Genomic DNA, 14953 nt, shown 5'->3' with positions numbered 1-14953 from the left:
ATTATCACTGACTTTTAGTCTTTATGCATTTCTGTATAACTCTCTATAAAGTGAGTGTTAAGACTCTGCCACTCTTACTTTTGAACCAAAGGAACTAATAAATTATTTCTCCTGAATTATTTAAGGTTTCCACAATGAATATCTTAGCTAATATACATGAAAATATATATGAAGTAATATATTAATATGAAATTACATATATATAAAATATGTCACAGTGTCACAGTAATTTTTTAGGTATAATAATTTAAACCATAAAAAATAAAAAGTATCGCTTCTCGGCCTTTTGGCTAAGATCAAGTGTAAAAAATAAAAAGTAAATAAAAGTTGCATGCTAATCTGTCCTTCTCCTTTTTGAAACTGGCCTATTTTGTTTGTTTTGGGTTTTTGTGGGTTTTTTGTTTTGTTTTATTTTTTGATACAAATTTTATTTCCTCATTTTAAAGAGAGAAAGACAGTGCATAAGTGGGGAGGGTGGTAAGGAGAGGAACATGCCCACTCCACACTGAACATGGGGCCTGATGAGGGGCATGATCCATGACCCCTGGAGATCATCACCCAAGCCAAAATCAAGAGCTGGATGCTCAACCAAGTGAGCCATCTGGGCACTTTGGAACTGGCCTATTTTGGATACATGGGTCTGTAACTTTTCATGAAAGGTGAAAAATAGAAGAGAAGAAAAAATAGAAGAAAGAAGAATATCCTCACAAAAGAATATCCTCACAAAAAAATATATGAGCTTGGGGCGCCTGGGTGGCTCAGTGGATTGGGCCGCTGCCTTCGGCTCAGGTCATGATCTCGGTGTCCTGGGATCGAGCCCCGCATTGGGCTCTTTGCTTGGCGGGAGCCTGCTTCTCTCTCTCTCTCTCTCTCTGCCTGACTCACCGCCTGCTTGTGATCTCTCTCTCTCTGTCAAATAAATAAATAAAATCTTTAAAAAAATATATATATGAGCTCATTAGATAAAACTGAGACAAAAGATAATAGATCTTGTCTGTCTTTCAATCTTGGGAATTAGACATGAGCCCACTTAGATGCAAAGTGGCTGAAAGTCACTCAAAGCTTTGCTCCATCACTAGGAAAGTGAATTTATTTGGTAATCTCATAGCATTGTTCAGAATTCCTCTGAGAAGTGTAGTGCTCAAAAATAAAGGTTCACGGGGCGCCTGGGTTCAGTGGGTTAAGCCGCTGCCTTCGGCTCAGGTCATGATCTCAGAGTCCTGGGATCGAGTCCCGCATCGGGCTCTCTGCTCAGCGGGGAGCCTGCTTCCCTCTCTCTCTCTCTCTGCCTGCCTCTCTGCCTACATGTGATTTCTCTCTGTCAAATAAATAAATAAAATCTTTTAAAAAAAAATAAAAAAATAAAAAAAAAATAAAGGTTCACAAACGGGTTATTTAAAACAAATTAGCAAACACAAATACAGAAAAACATAAATTGTTATTTTAATAATTTGAGACATATTAAGCAGTTAACATCTGAAGCATATTTAAGGTCAAATATAAGTGAAAAAAATTCTACAAAACTTTTAGTATTCTGAGTCGTGATATACCTATGTTAATGATTTGAATTTAATCCAACAGTCAAGGATTGCCTTTTCTTTTGGTACCGGTCTTTATCTTCTATCTCTTCCCTCTCTCTCTCATATTCATTCAGAGTATGTTCTGTTCTTGAAAAGCATTAATTTGAGATTTGGAAGGGAATCAAACATGTTATCTTTCCGATCAGCAGAGATGCAGCTATGTGGATTTCTCAGGATCAGTCTTTTTCAGTGCCTTTTGTTGCTTTATCATGCATCTACTTTAGAGTGAGACATAGTTTAGTCATGCAGAAGTTTCCTGAAAGTTCCTGATTTCTGAGCAGCAAATACCTCTTAAATATATTTAATTGTGATAAACAAAATAGTGACTACCATTTCACCAAAAAAAAAAAAAAAAAAAAAAAAAGAGGTCTATATCCTTATCCCTGGAACCTGTGACAAAGCAGACTCCGCAGTTGCGATTAAGACTGTGGAAACTGAGATGGGAGATATTCCTGGTTTCTCCAGAAGGGCTCAATCTAACCACACTAGCCCTTAAAAGCTGAGAAACATTCCTGTCTGGGGTCAGGGAGATGTAAGCATGGAAGAAAAGTCAGATATGCAGCACTGATAGTTTTGAGAATGCAGAAAGGAAGTCACCAGCCTCAGGAGGCTTCAGCAAAGAAACAGATTCTCCCTTAGAGTCTCCAGAAAGGAGTATAGCCCTGATCATCTCAGTCTAAAGAGAACTGTTTTGGAGTTTTGACTTTCAGAACTGTGAAACCACACATTTGTATATTTAATCCTTTGAATTTGTGATTTAGTAAAGCAACAATAGTACACATAAAAGTAATTTTCCACATTCTAGATAGAAATAGGTATTATTATTTTTTTAAGGAATGAAAAAATACATATTGTTTAAATATTCACTTTAATTGTGTGTAAATTTGATTCTGCATTCATATTTTAGTAGATATTCTGATATTTAGAAATACAATATGTTATAATCCCCCATGTCTGTCAGTATGCCCAAATATGTGATTGGAGTCTGGAGAATAGTGGGAGAGGTCTTAAAAAGGAAGAATAAAGAATAAATGGAAAATCTTGGGAAAACAACACAGCATTGTTTTCTTTCGGTTTGTTCTACTTGTGTCAAAAGGGTTCCTTCAAGGGGAAGAGAGGGAAAAAATGAAACAAGATGAAATCAGAGAGGGAGACAAACCATAAGAAATTCTTAATCATTGGGAAAAAAATTGAAGGTTGCTAGAGGGGAGAGGAGTAAGGGGATGGGGTAACTGAGTGATGGGCATTAAGGAAGGCATGTGATGTGATGAGCACTGGGTGTTATATGCGATGGATGAATCACGAACTCTACTTCTGAAACTAATAATACATTATATGTTAATTAACTAAATTTAAATAAATTAATTTAAAAAAAAGATGATTCCTTCATCTGTGGTAGACATCCTGTCTTCTTTCTTTAGGAAGTTATGCAGATCCTCATTTCTCCAAATATTCAAAGATATATCTTCCACTCACCATAGTAGCAGAATGTAGAGGAATCCTCTGCCAATTTAGCAGCAGAATGTTAAAATTTTATCATCAAAATAAATCACTTTTTCCATGTAACAACTAAATAAATTGTCATCAGGCCAATTAGCATTAACTCATAGCTGACTTGTTCTGGAACATCCTTTTATTTCTAGGGCACTTGAAAAGACAAGATGTTTTTGTTAGTTAATGCCCAGTGTAATTAGCTTCCACTGAAATATTGATTTTACATTAAGGAAGATAAATGCTAAAGTATTGGCAGCTAAATGTCTTTATGAAGACTGACATTTTATAGATAAAAAGACATTGTGCTGTCATTGCAGTGTCACTTCTGTGTAATTATATCTGTACATTACTTTCTATGTACAGCATACCTAATGTAACACAACCGAACTTTTAATTTCTTGGTTGAAGAGAACATGTCGAAGTTTTACATCTTGATTAAATAAACACGTAACCCTGCTTATTTACTTATTAGGGAACATCACATACTTTTTTTTTTTTTTTTTTCTCCAAGAAAGTCTACTCTTAGGAAGCCTATAGGACTTTCTTATGGCATGGTGCCAGTTTTTCTCAAATTGTTTGAACTCTTGTCTAGTAACTACAAGTGTATTTTTATCTTGGTTTGATTTTATCTTAGATTCATTAATGATAATATTTTTAAAAACAAGAGATTGTGGAATTAATGAATGATAACTTTCATTCTGTTCGTTCTCTTATGTGAGTGTATGGGCACATGGTTAAAATATATGTGTGTGTTTTCCTTTGTGGAGAATAAATTATGAATAAAGATTTTGAGTTATTTATTGAAATTGGATTATTAATTTTGAGATATTAAGTGAATAACATAAAAATTAAGTTCTTTTAAAAAGCCTGCTAACAATATAGATATTAGTTTTATAATAAGCATTTCTTAGAAAATGTGATGTAGAGAACAGAAATTTACATGGTTAGAACTCTACAATAGGTCATTTTTAATTAATATTTTATTTTTAGTTAACCAACATATAGTACAATATAAGTTTTTGTTATAGTGTTAAACAATTCATTAGTTGCATATAACATCCAGTGTTCATCAAAACACATGCCCTCCTTAATGCTCATCGGCATCCCATCCCCAGCCCCCTCTCCCTTCTGCAACCCTCAGTTTGTTTCTTGGAGTCCGAGTCTCTCTCGGTTTGTCTCCCTCCCTGATTTCTTCCCATGCAGTTTTTACTCCCTTCCCTTGTAGTCCTCTGTTCTATTCTCTATGTTCCTTAATGAAATAAAGATGGAAAAAAAAATTTTATAATAGTGTTGTAATCATTTTTTTCCCCTGGATCAAATTTGCCTGTGTATTTGTACATGTTATGAAACAGTTCCCCAAATGACATCCCCAGAGTTGTCTTTGATCTTTTGCTTCATAGATCTACCTGCCTGTTAAACGTCTCTTCTTGGCTCCATAACAGTTTGGGCTAAATTATTTTAAGCAAAATAATAATTTTATCTAAAGCCGCTATATTATCTCCACATTCCAACAACCTTCTTTGTTTTTGTGTGACACATCAAGTGAATATTAACACCAAAAAATGGCTTCCATCTGAATGCATCCTCGCTCTCATCTTTGTTCATCTCAGCAGTGTTCTTTGGACACCCTGCCAATTCTGTGCCAGGTTTGGGTAGGGCAAACTTTACCTAATCCTACCTTCTTAAATGCAAAGATCAGTGTTTCTCTAAGAGATCTAGTATACCTTCTCAGTATCATGCCTTGAAGCAGGACTTGGAGCCTAGCTATTTCTGACACCTACAGAACTGTGACCATCTACTCCGAAATCTCTCCAAGTCGCCTGCTTCTCAAAGGCAATCCTTTTATTTATTTATTTATTTATAAACATACAATATATTTTTTCCCCCGGGGTACAGGTCTGTGAATCGCCCGGTTTACACACTCACAGCACTCACCATAGCACATACCCTCCCCACTGTCCATAACCCCACCCCCCTTCTCCCGATCCCCCTTCCCCCAGACCTTTTTAAAACACCTAACAAATCCCCTTCACTTAGTTTAAGCTTTTCGCAAAACTCTGCTCTTTCAGATTATTTTTCTTTACCATGTTCCCTTCTTACAACTCATCCCAAACTCTACCATAATTTTTAAAGCAAAATATCAAAAAGCTTTACTTAAAATGAGATAAAAAACAACTAAGTATAAGATGAAATTTAATATCTTTTTTTTTTAAGATTTCATTTATTTATTTGACAGAGAGAGAGAGAGAAAGAGAAATCACAAGTAGGCAGAGAAGCAGGCAGAGAGAGAGGGGGAAGCAGGCTCCCCCCTGAGCAGAGAGCCGATGTGGGGTTCGATCCTTAGGACCCCAGGATCATGACCTGAGTGGAAGGCAGAGGCTTTAACCCCTGAGCCACCCAGGTGCCCCTAATATTTTAAAATATACTTTGCTACAAGTGTGTGCAACTTTGTTATTTATTGTATGTGTTTATAGTTTTCTACATTTGTATTTCTAGTTGTAGGAAGATTTTATGTAAGATGGCAATTAGTTGATTTTTATTATTATTACTTTTTTATAACTGCCAATAGGGTGGTTTTTTCTCAGAAAGTTATTTCCAATCTGGGCACAAACTACTTAATAACAACAATTTCATATGAAATGTAATCTGTGTATTCAACTATAATATATAATATAGTGTGCATATACACGTTACACACACACACACACACACACACACACACACACAATGACATGGTGAGCCCTGCAGCACTTAAGATTCTTTCCCAGAAATTAATCAAATCCTGCAGCAAGAAACACAGTAGTACAAAGAAAACTTAACTCACCTTCGCACCCATGGGTTGCTTCCAGGCCGCTGCAGAGCTCCCAACCCCTCTGGGTCCATCCTCAGACTTTGGGCCCCTTCAAGGGCTAAAAGCAGCCAGGACAAGGGAGCAGAACTGGTAGTTGGCACCTGGAGTAGAAAAGGGAGACTGGCCACTGGATTTTTCCACAGTAAATTTTCCAAGGTGAGGCTGTTGTGGCCTCAGAATCACAAAATAAAAGTCACCACCACCAACAACAAAAATTTATGCACACACTCAATGATTAGAATATTTTTGTTTTTGTTTTTTTATTTTTTTAGTGGATGAACCCTAGAAGGTCTATGAAGATGATATATAAAATCCATAAGCTCCCTCGTGGTGTATGGTGTATATAAAGTTTGTATTTGAATTTTTCATGGTCTAGTGGCAGTAGTTCTAATCAGATTCCCACAGGGTGCATGATCCTCACAAAAGCTGTGACTTTCTCATGTTCCCTGGATTATATATGCCAAGGACATAACTGTGCTACTCCTTCCAAAAGTGATGCAAGGGAGAAATATGTTTTAGATTTTCAAACATTAAACAAAATAAGTGTGATATCTTATGAAAACTAAGATTAATTATGCAAGTACTTTGTGTTTTTCACTAAACTACTGAGAAAACTGAAAGGATTCTCATAGAACTAAAAATGTCCAGTTTGTCTGAATACCAGAAAGACTGAGATAAAGTAGACATAAAGCAGTACCATAATATTTCTCATATTTTATTTTGTTTTAGGCCCCAAATGATTCACATTACTTTTCCACAGAATAAAGTGTGTTTAGTGTCGTCTGAAGTAAAGTGTCAGTGGTGGGATCCACTAGAGATTAGTTATTGCGAAGTTATTAATTGAAATTTCTTCACACAATGCTGTTTTGGGTTTTTTTTATTCTATTTATTTATTTATTTATTTATAAAGATTTTATTTATTTATTTGACAGACAGAGATCACAAGTAGGCAGGGAGGCAGGCAGAGGCCAGAGAGGGAAGCAGGCTTCTTGCTGAGCAGAGAGCCTTATGCGGTGCTCCATCCCAGGACCCTGAGATCATGACCTGAGCTGAAGGCAGAGACTTAACCCACTGAGCCACCCAGCTGCCCTAATATTTTATTTATTTTTAAAGTTGCTCCCCACCCAACATGAGTCTTGCACTCATAACTGCAAGATTAAGTCTCATATTCTACCCACTGAGCTGCCAGGGACCCTTTACACAGTTCTAATTGTGAGATGCAGGATTGTCACTTTAGTATTGGCTTTTTATACTCTGACCTCTGAGGCAAACATGCTGAAATTTAAGGAATTATGTATAATGTTAATGTAATAATGAGACATAAAAATATTAACAGAAATTAAATGCTGAGGCATATCTAGTTTATATTTCTGAATGCATATACATATATGCTCATATTATGAGTTTTAGATAACATAAAACATGTCTAAGTAACGGTCTTACCAGTGTGTAATTTCATTTTATATATAATATAATCTGACAGATATATATATTTTGGTTTTGGTTTTTGAAAGATGACACTTCTTGTTAGCAATAACTATTTTGACCATGAATTTTAAAATAGATTTATAATATATATGTAAAAGATAGGCATATTTGTAAAAATATGTAAATATGTGTATATATGAAATTGGCATATATATGTAACTAATGTAGATGAATTATTTTTCTACAGTAACTATATGTCTATTTAAATCATCCTGCTAGTTTCATTCATCTCTCTGCTTCATTTGATCTGTAACACTCTTTTGGAAAATGTTTCCTGCCCCAATCACCTCATCAAAGTTCAGCACGTTATTTTGACACTTTTGATGGCCCAAAGGGAAAAGAATAATTAGAAACATTATTGCTGTTATTGAAGATTATTTAGCTATTTGCCATAAACTGCATATCTTAAATTAATAGATATTAGTAGAGCTTTATTTTAACAAGTGATTTTTATATGTCCTTATCCTGATATACATATTCTCTGATTTTTCTTTTCTTTCTTTCTCCATTGATTTTTCCATTTCTTTCATTTTTTTAGCATCCTGATTAAGTAGTATCACATACAATTTAAGAACTCAAAGCACCATATCTTTTTTCAAGATATTGCTGATTGCAAGCAGTAATCTGTAGGAATAGCATCAATATGCAGTAGAAGTAGGCTGAATAAAACACAGTGAGATCAGAGCTAAGTGTTCTTTCAGCGGTCTAATATGTTAGCATATTCTGTCTCATATGCATAAATATTGTCAATATGAAAAAAAATTAACTCTCCTATTTGCAGGTATGGTATCTAAAGATAAGCATTTTAGTGAAAGGTTTCATTTCCTTTCCACCATTTATTAACCTCCCACCTTTTACCTCCCCAGTGCAGTTTTACAATTCTTTATAACTGTTACGTCTCTGGGAACTCCCAGAATGTTTAATCTACTAGAGTCGATTGTTATGAAGTTGGCCTATAGCGACTAACAACTCTTGGTTTTGCACTGCAACTCTTTTCTTTCTCTCATCGATAAGTGAAATCGTTCTTTTACAACGTGTATGTAGATTGCTCTTGTGAAATTTTTTGACCATTACAATATGGCAGAAGGAATTTTGTATCAATTCCAAACAGAGACCTCAGGAGGCTTTGTAAATTCTACTTTTACCTTCCCAGAACATAGCTGCCATATAAGGTAGTATGTGCCAAGGCCTTGGAGAAGCATAATCGGGGATCCCAGACAATAGTACCACACAATGGCCACATCGTGAAATAGTGAACTTGCCAACAGCATGCATGAGCCTTGGTTAATCCCCTAAGGAGCAGAGAAGAGACAACTTGGCTTGAAAAATGCCCAAATTATGAAACCACAAAATTGTGAGAAAATAAACAGAAAATAAAACTGGGATTGGTTTGCTAAAAATTATAGATATTTGATATGAAACCTTTCACACATTCAGAGGAAAAGAAGAAATGGAAGTTCCTTTTAAAATGTGTTACATAAATACATAATTAAAAAAATCTTTGTTGACGTATAATTCACATACCATTTAGTTCACCCATGTAAAGTGTATAATGAATGGTCTTAGTATATTCACAGATATATGCAATCATTGCCACAGTCAATTTTAGAACATGCTCATCCCTGTAATGAGACTTCCTATACTCTCTAGTTTCATTCCCTTATCCACCCATTACCCCAGCACGAAGCAAATACCAATCTACTTACTGTCTCTTTAGATTTGCGTATTCTGGGTATCTCATATAAATAGAATCCTATCATATATATGCTTTTGTGATGGGCTTCTTTCACTTTGAATAATGTTTTCAAGGTTCATCTATGTTATAAAAGGCACATATCAATATTTCTTTCCTTTTTATAGGCAAATAATATTCTATAATATGGACAGATCACATTTTATTTACCCAGTCATCCGTTGATAGACATTTGGTTTGTTTTCACATTTTGGTTCCTGTGAATCATGCTGCCGTAAACACTCAGGTATAAGTTTTTGTTTGAAAAATGCCTTTCACATATTTTGAATATATATCTAGAAATGGAATTGCTGAGTCATCTTAAGTTTAATTATTTGAGGAAGTGCCAAACTTCATTTTACCACCGCACTCTGGTTTATTTTTTAATTTAATTTTATTTTTATCAGTCAGAGCATAAGCAAGGAGAGGGGCAGAGAGAGAAGGAGAGGGAGAAGCAGACTCCCTGCTGAGCAGGGAGGCCAATACAGAATTCTGTCCCAGGACCCTGAAATCATGACCTGAGCTGAAATCAGATGCTTAACTGACAGCCACCCGGGCACCCTATCCTCACACCAGTCTAAATACATAATTATTTTAATATACTTAGAATTACCCTTCCCATTTTATGTCATAAAATAACAGCAAAGCATTAGATAATTCACATTTAGTTGCTTCTGAATTTGCACTGTTAATAACATTTTGAAACATTGATCTTTTGTCAAAATTATTACCATATAAATAAAATTCTATCTATGAACATTTTATATTTTAGATATTGTATTATTGTTTATAGTACATGTTAACTCTTTTTCATGAAGATTACTGAAAGTGGACTGATATATGAATTATTCTCAAGGGTTATTTTTATTTTTTCTTATGAATTAGCATTTAGTTTTATTATGTCATTTTTACATATAGGTTGTTGTACATTTCAGTAGTTATTTTGTTTTTGTTCAAATATTTTGATTTTTAAAATAAATTTATTTTAGACCAGTTTTAATTTCAACAAAATTGAACAGAAGGTAGAGAGCTTTTATATATACTCCAGGCTTCTGAACTTGCATAGTTTCCACCCTTTGATTGTTTCCAAGTTTTGGCAATTAAGAATAAACCTGCGGGCGCCTGGGTGGCTCAGTGGGTTAAGCCGCTGCCTTGGGCTCAGGTCATGATCTCAGGGTCCTGGGATCGAGTCCCACATCGGGCTCTCTGCTCAGCAGGGAGCCTGCTTCCCTCTCTCTCTCTCTCTCTCTCTCTCTGCCTGCCTCTCTGTCTACTTGTGATCTCTGTCTGTCAAATAAACAAATAAAATCTTAAAAAAAAAAAAAGAATAAACCTGCAATATACATGTAAGTAGGTTTTTCTCTGGACATAAGTTTTCATATCCTTTAGGAATGTGACTGCTGAATCAAATAGTACGAATTATGTTTACTTTTGTAAGAAGTTGCCAAACTGTCTTCTGTAGTGGTGAGTCCTATGTTGCCATTCCAACCAACAGTAGATAAATTGCCACCATCACTTGCTGCTCCAAAACCTCTGCAGATTTGGCAGTGTCAGTTTTTGGATTTTGATCTTTTTAAATAGATGTGTAGTGATATTTCAGTGGTATTTTTAATTTCCTTGGTGACATACAATGTGGAGAATCTTTTCATATGCTCATTTGCCATTTGTAGATCTTGTATGGTGAGGTGTCTATTCACATATTTGGCCAATTTTTAAATTGGATTGTTTGTTTTCTTATCATTAAGTTTTAAATGTTTTTTGTATATTTTGAAAAATGGTCTTTTTTTAGATATATCTCTTGTTAATATATTTCCCCGGTCTGTGACTTGTGTTCTCATACTCTTGACGTCATCTATTGCAAAGCAGAAATTTTCAGTTCAATGTAGTCCATCTTAACAAATATTCTTTAATGGATTGTATCTTTGATATCATATCTAAAGGGTTATCACCAAACCCAAAGTCAGCTAGACTTTCTTCTGTGTTATCTTATAGGATTTTTATAGTTTTATGTTTACGTGGAGGTCTGTAATCTATTTTGAATTATTTTTTGATTTTTTGATGTATCTAGATGCAAGTATTTGAATGTGGGTGTCCAGTTAGTTTAAGCACAATTTTTTTAAAAGATTACTTGTTCTATACCATATTGTCTTTGCTCCTTTGTCAAAGATAAGTTGAGTATATTTATGAGGGTTGATTTCTGGGTTCCAGTTCTTTTCCAATGATTTTTTTGTCCATTCTTTTGCTGATACCACACTTTCTTAATTACTGTAGCTTTATAATAAGTCTTAAAGTCCGTGTTAGTCCTCTGACTTTGCTCTTCTGCTCCAGTATTATGTTGGCTGTTTCAGTCTTTTGCCTCTCCATTTAAACTTTAGAATTAATCAGACAATATTCATAAAATGCTGAGATTTTGAGTAAAATTTCACTGAATCTGTAGATTAAGTTGGGAAGGATTGAAGTCCTGACAACATTCTCATTCTATTCATACACATGGACTGTTTCCCCATATATGTATGTAGATTTCTTCATAATTTTCTCCAGATTTTGGACATAATTTGTTAGATTTATGCCAAGTATTTCATTTTGAGGATATTAATGTAAGAAGCAGTGTTTTTAAATTTCAATTTCACCTATTTATTGATGGTACATAGGAAAGAGATGGACTTTGATAATTAAACTCAGATCAGACAACCTTACTATAATCACTTCTGAGTTACAGGAATTTTTTTGTTAAATTTTTATACATTTTTCTACAAAGACCATCATGTCATCTGCAAAGACAGTTTGATATGTTATGATCCAAGCAAAATACTCTTTATTTATTTTTCTTGTTCCACTACCTACACTATCCATTACAATATTTAAATGGGGTATAAGAGAAGACATTCTCGTTTGTTAGAAAGTTTCTAGTTTCTTACCTTTAGGTAGAATGTTAACTATAGAAATTTTAAAGATATTCTTTATGACATTGAGGAAGTTTCCCTCTAATCTTACTTTATTGAAAGTTCTTACTATGAATGAATATTTGATTCAATCAGATGTTTTCCTGAATATACCAATGTGATCATGTGATTTTTCTTTTTCAGTCTGTTTATGTTACAGATGACATTGTTTTTCAAATGTTGAAATTGGTTTACATACCAGGACAAATTCCACTTGGTTGTGGTATACAACTCTTTTTATACGTTGTTGAATTTTTGGCTAATATCTTATTGAAGATTTTGGCATCTATGCCCATGAGAGATATTAGCCTATAGTCCTTTTTTTGTAATTTCATCTGGCTTTTGTATGAGAGTAATGTTAGTCTTATAGTATGAGGTAGGAGATATTTCTTTTATTTCTATCTTCTGAAAAAGATTGTAGAAATTAATGAAATTTCTTCCTTAAGAGTTTGGTAAAATTTATCAGGAACTCAATCTTAGCCTGTTCTTTCATTTCCTGGAAGATTATTAATTATTGATTCAACTTATTGAGTATGTATAGGCCTATTGTGATTATTAATTTCTTCTTGAGTGAGTTTTAGAAAATTTTGTATTTTAAAATTGTCCCAATACACCTAGGTTATAAAATTTATAGCCAAATTGATATTTATGGCCTTGTTTATGATAAATATGTGTGCATTTATGTGTGTGTATTTGGTCCAGAAGATATTTACTGATATCCCCTCTTATATCCTTTGTATTAACAAATTATTATTTAATTTCATTTATTTTAATCCCAATATAGTTAACATACAGTGCTATATTAGTTTCAAGTGTATGATATAGTGATTCAGCAATTCTATACATCATCTGGTATGCAACAGACAAGTGCATTCTTTAATTCCTTCATCTGTTATACCCTTACATCCACCAGTCTACCCTCTGGTAATCATCACTTTATTCTCTATAATTAAGAGTCTCTTTCTTGGCTTGTCTCTCTCTCTTTCTCTCTCTCTCTCTTATCATTTCTTCATTTGTTTTAATTTTAAAATTCCACGTATGAATGAAATCATATCCTATTTGTCTTCCTTTGACTGATTTATTTTTCTTAAAATTATACTCTCTAGCTCCATCACTTTTGTAGCAAAGGCAAGATTTCATTCTCTTTTATAGCTGAATAACATTCCATTGTATATATATGCTACATCTTCTTTATCCATTCATCAGTTGATGGAAACTTTGGCTGCTTCCCTAATTTGTCTGTTGTAAATAAAGCTGCAATAAATATAAGGGTGTGTATATCCCGTTGAAGTAGTGCTTTTGTATTTTGAATGTAATACCCAGAAGCAGGATTGTTGAATCATAGTGTAGCTCTATTTTTAACTTTTTGAGGAAACTTCATAGCCTTTTTCACAGTCGCTTCACCAGTTTGTATTCCCACCAGCAGGAGGGTTCCTTTTTCTCCACATCCTTGCCAACTCTTTGTTGTTTCTTCTGTTTTTGATTTTAGCCATTCTGACAAATGAAGTAATATTTCATTGTAGTTCAGATTTGCATTTCCCTGATGATGAGTGATGTTGAACATCTTTTCATGTGTCTGTTGGCCATCTTCTTTGGAAAATGTCTGCTCACATCTTCTGCCCATTTTTAAATTTTTTAATTTTTTATTTTTTTAAGGATTTTATTTTATTTATTTGACAGAAAGAGATCACAAGTAGGCAGAAAGGCAGGCAGAGAGAGAGAGGAAAGGAAGCAGGCTCCCCACTGAGCAGAGAGCCGGATGCGGGGCTCAATCCCAGGACCCCGGGACCATGACCTGAGCCAAAGGCACAGGCTTCAACCCACTAAGCCACCCAGGTGCCCCTGCCCATTTTTAAAATTTGATTATTTGTTTTGGGGTATTGAGTTGTATCAGGGCCTCATATACTTTGGATATTAATCCTTTATCAGAGATGTCATTTGTAAATATCTTCTCCCATTCAGTAGTTTCCCTTTCAGTTTTGTCAACTATTTCCCGTGTTGTGCAGAAGCTTTTAATTTTTTTTAAAAAATCTCTTTTCAGTGTACCATAATTCATTGTTTATACACCACACCCAGTACTCCATGCAATACGTGCCCTCCATAATACCCACCACCAGGCTCACCCAGCTTCCCACCCCCTGCCCCTTCAAAACCCTCCAATTAATTTTGATGAAATCCCTATAGTTTATTTTTACTTTTCTTTCCCTTGCCTCAGGAGATGTATCTAGAAGGAAGTTGCTATGACCAGTATCAAAGAGGTCACTCACTGCCTGTGTTCTTTTCTAGGATTTTTATGAATTTAAGAATCACATTTAGGGCACCTGGGTGGCTCAGTTGTTTAAGGAACTGCCTTCAGCTCAGGTCATGATCCTGAAATCCCAGGATTGAGTTCTGCATTGGGTTCCCTGCTCAGTGGGTAGTCTTCTTCTCTCTCTGACCCTCCTGCCTCCCATGCTCTCTTTTTCTCAAATAAATAAATAAATAAATAAAATCTTTTAAAAAGGCTCATATTTAGATCTTTAACTCACTTTAAATTTATTTTTGTGTATGATGTAAGTAAGCGGTCTAATTTCCTTCTTCGGCATGTTGCTGTCCAGTTGTCCCAACACCATTTGTTGAACAGACTTCCCATTGAATATTCTTTCCTACTTTGTTGAAGATTCATTGACCATATAATTGCAGGGTATGTCTAAAGTTATGTGATTTTCTTTTCTATTTATCTATGTTTCTGTTTTTGTGCCAGTAGTGTACTGTTTTGATTACTGTAGCTTTATAATATAAGTTGAAGATCAGAATTGTGGTGCCTCAGCTTTGCTTTTGTTTTTCATGATTACTTTGTCTTTTCAGGGACTCTTGTAGTTCCATA

This window comes from Neovison vison, chromosome 9 (assembly GCF_020171115.1).
Source record: "Neovison vison isolate M4711 chromosome 9, ASM_NN_V1, whole genome shotgun sequence".
In the NCBI taxonomy this organism is placed as follows: domain Eukaryota; kingdom Metazoa; phylum Chordata; class Mammalia; order Carnivora; family Mustelidae; genus Neogale; species Neogale vison.
This window is presented reverse-complemented; position numbering follows the sequence as displayed.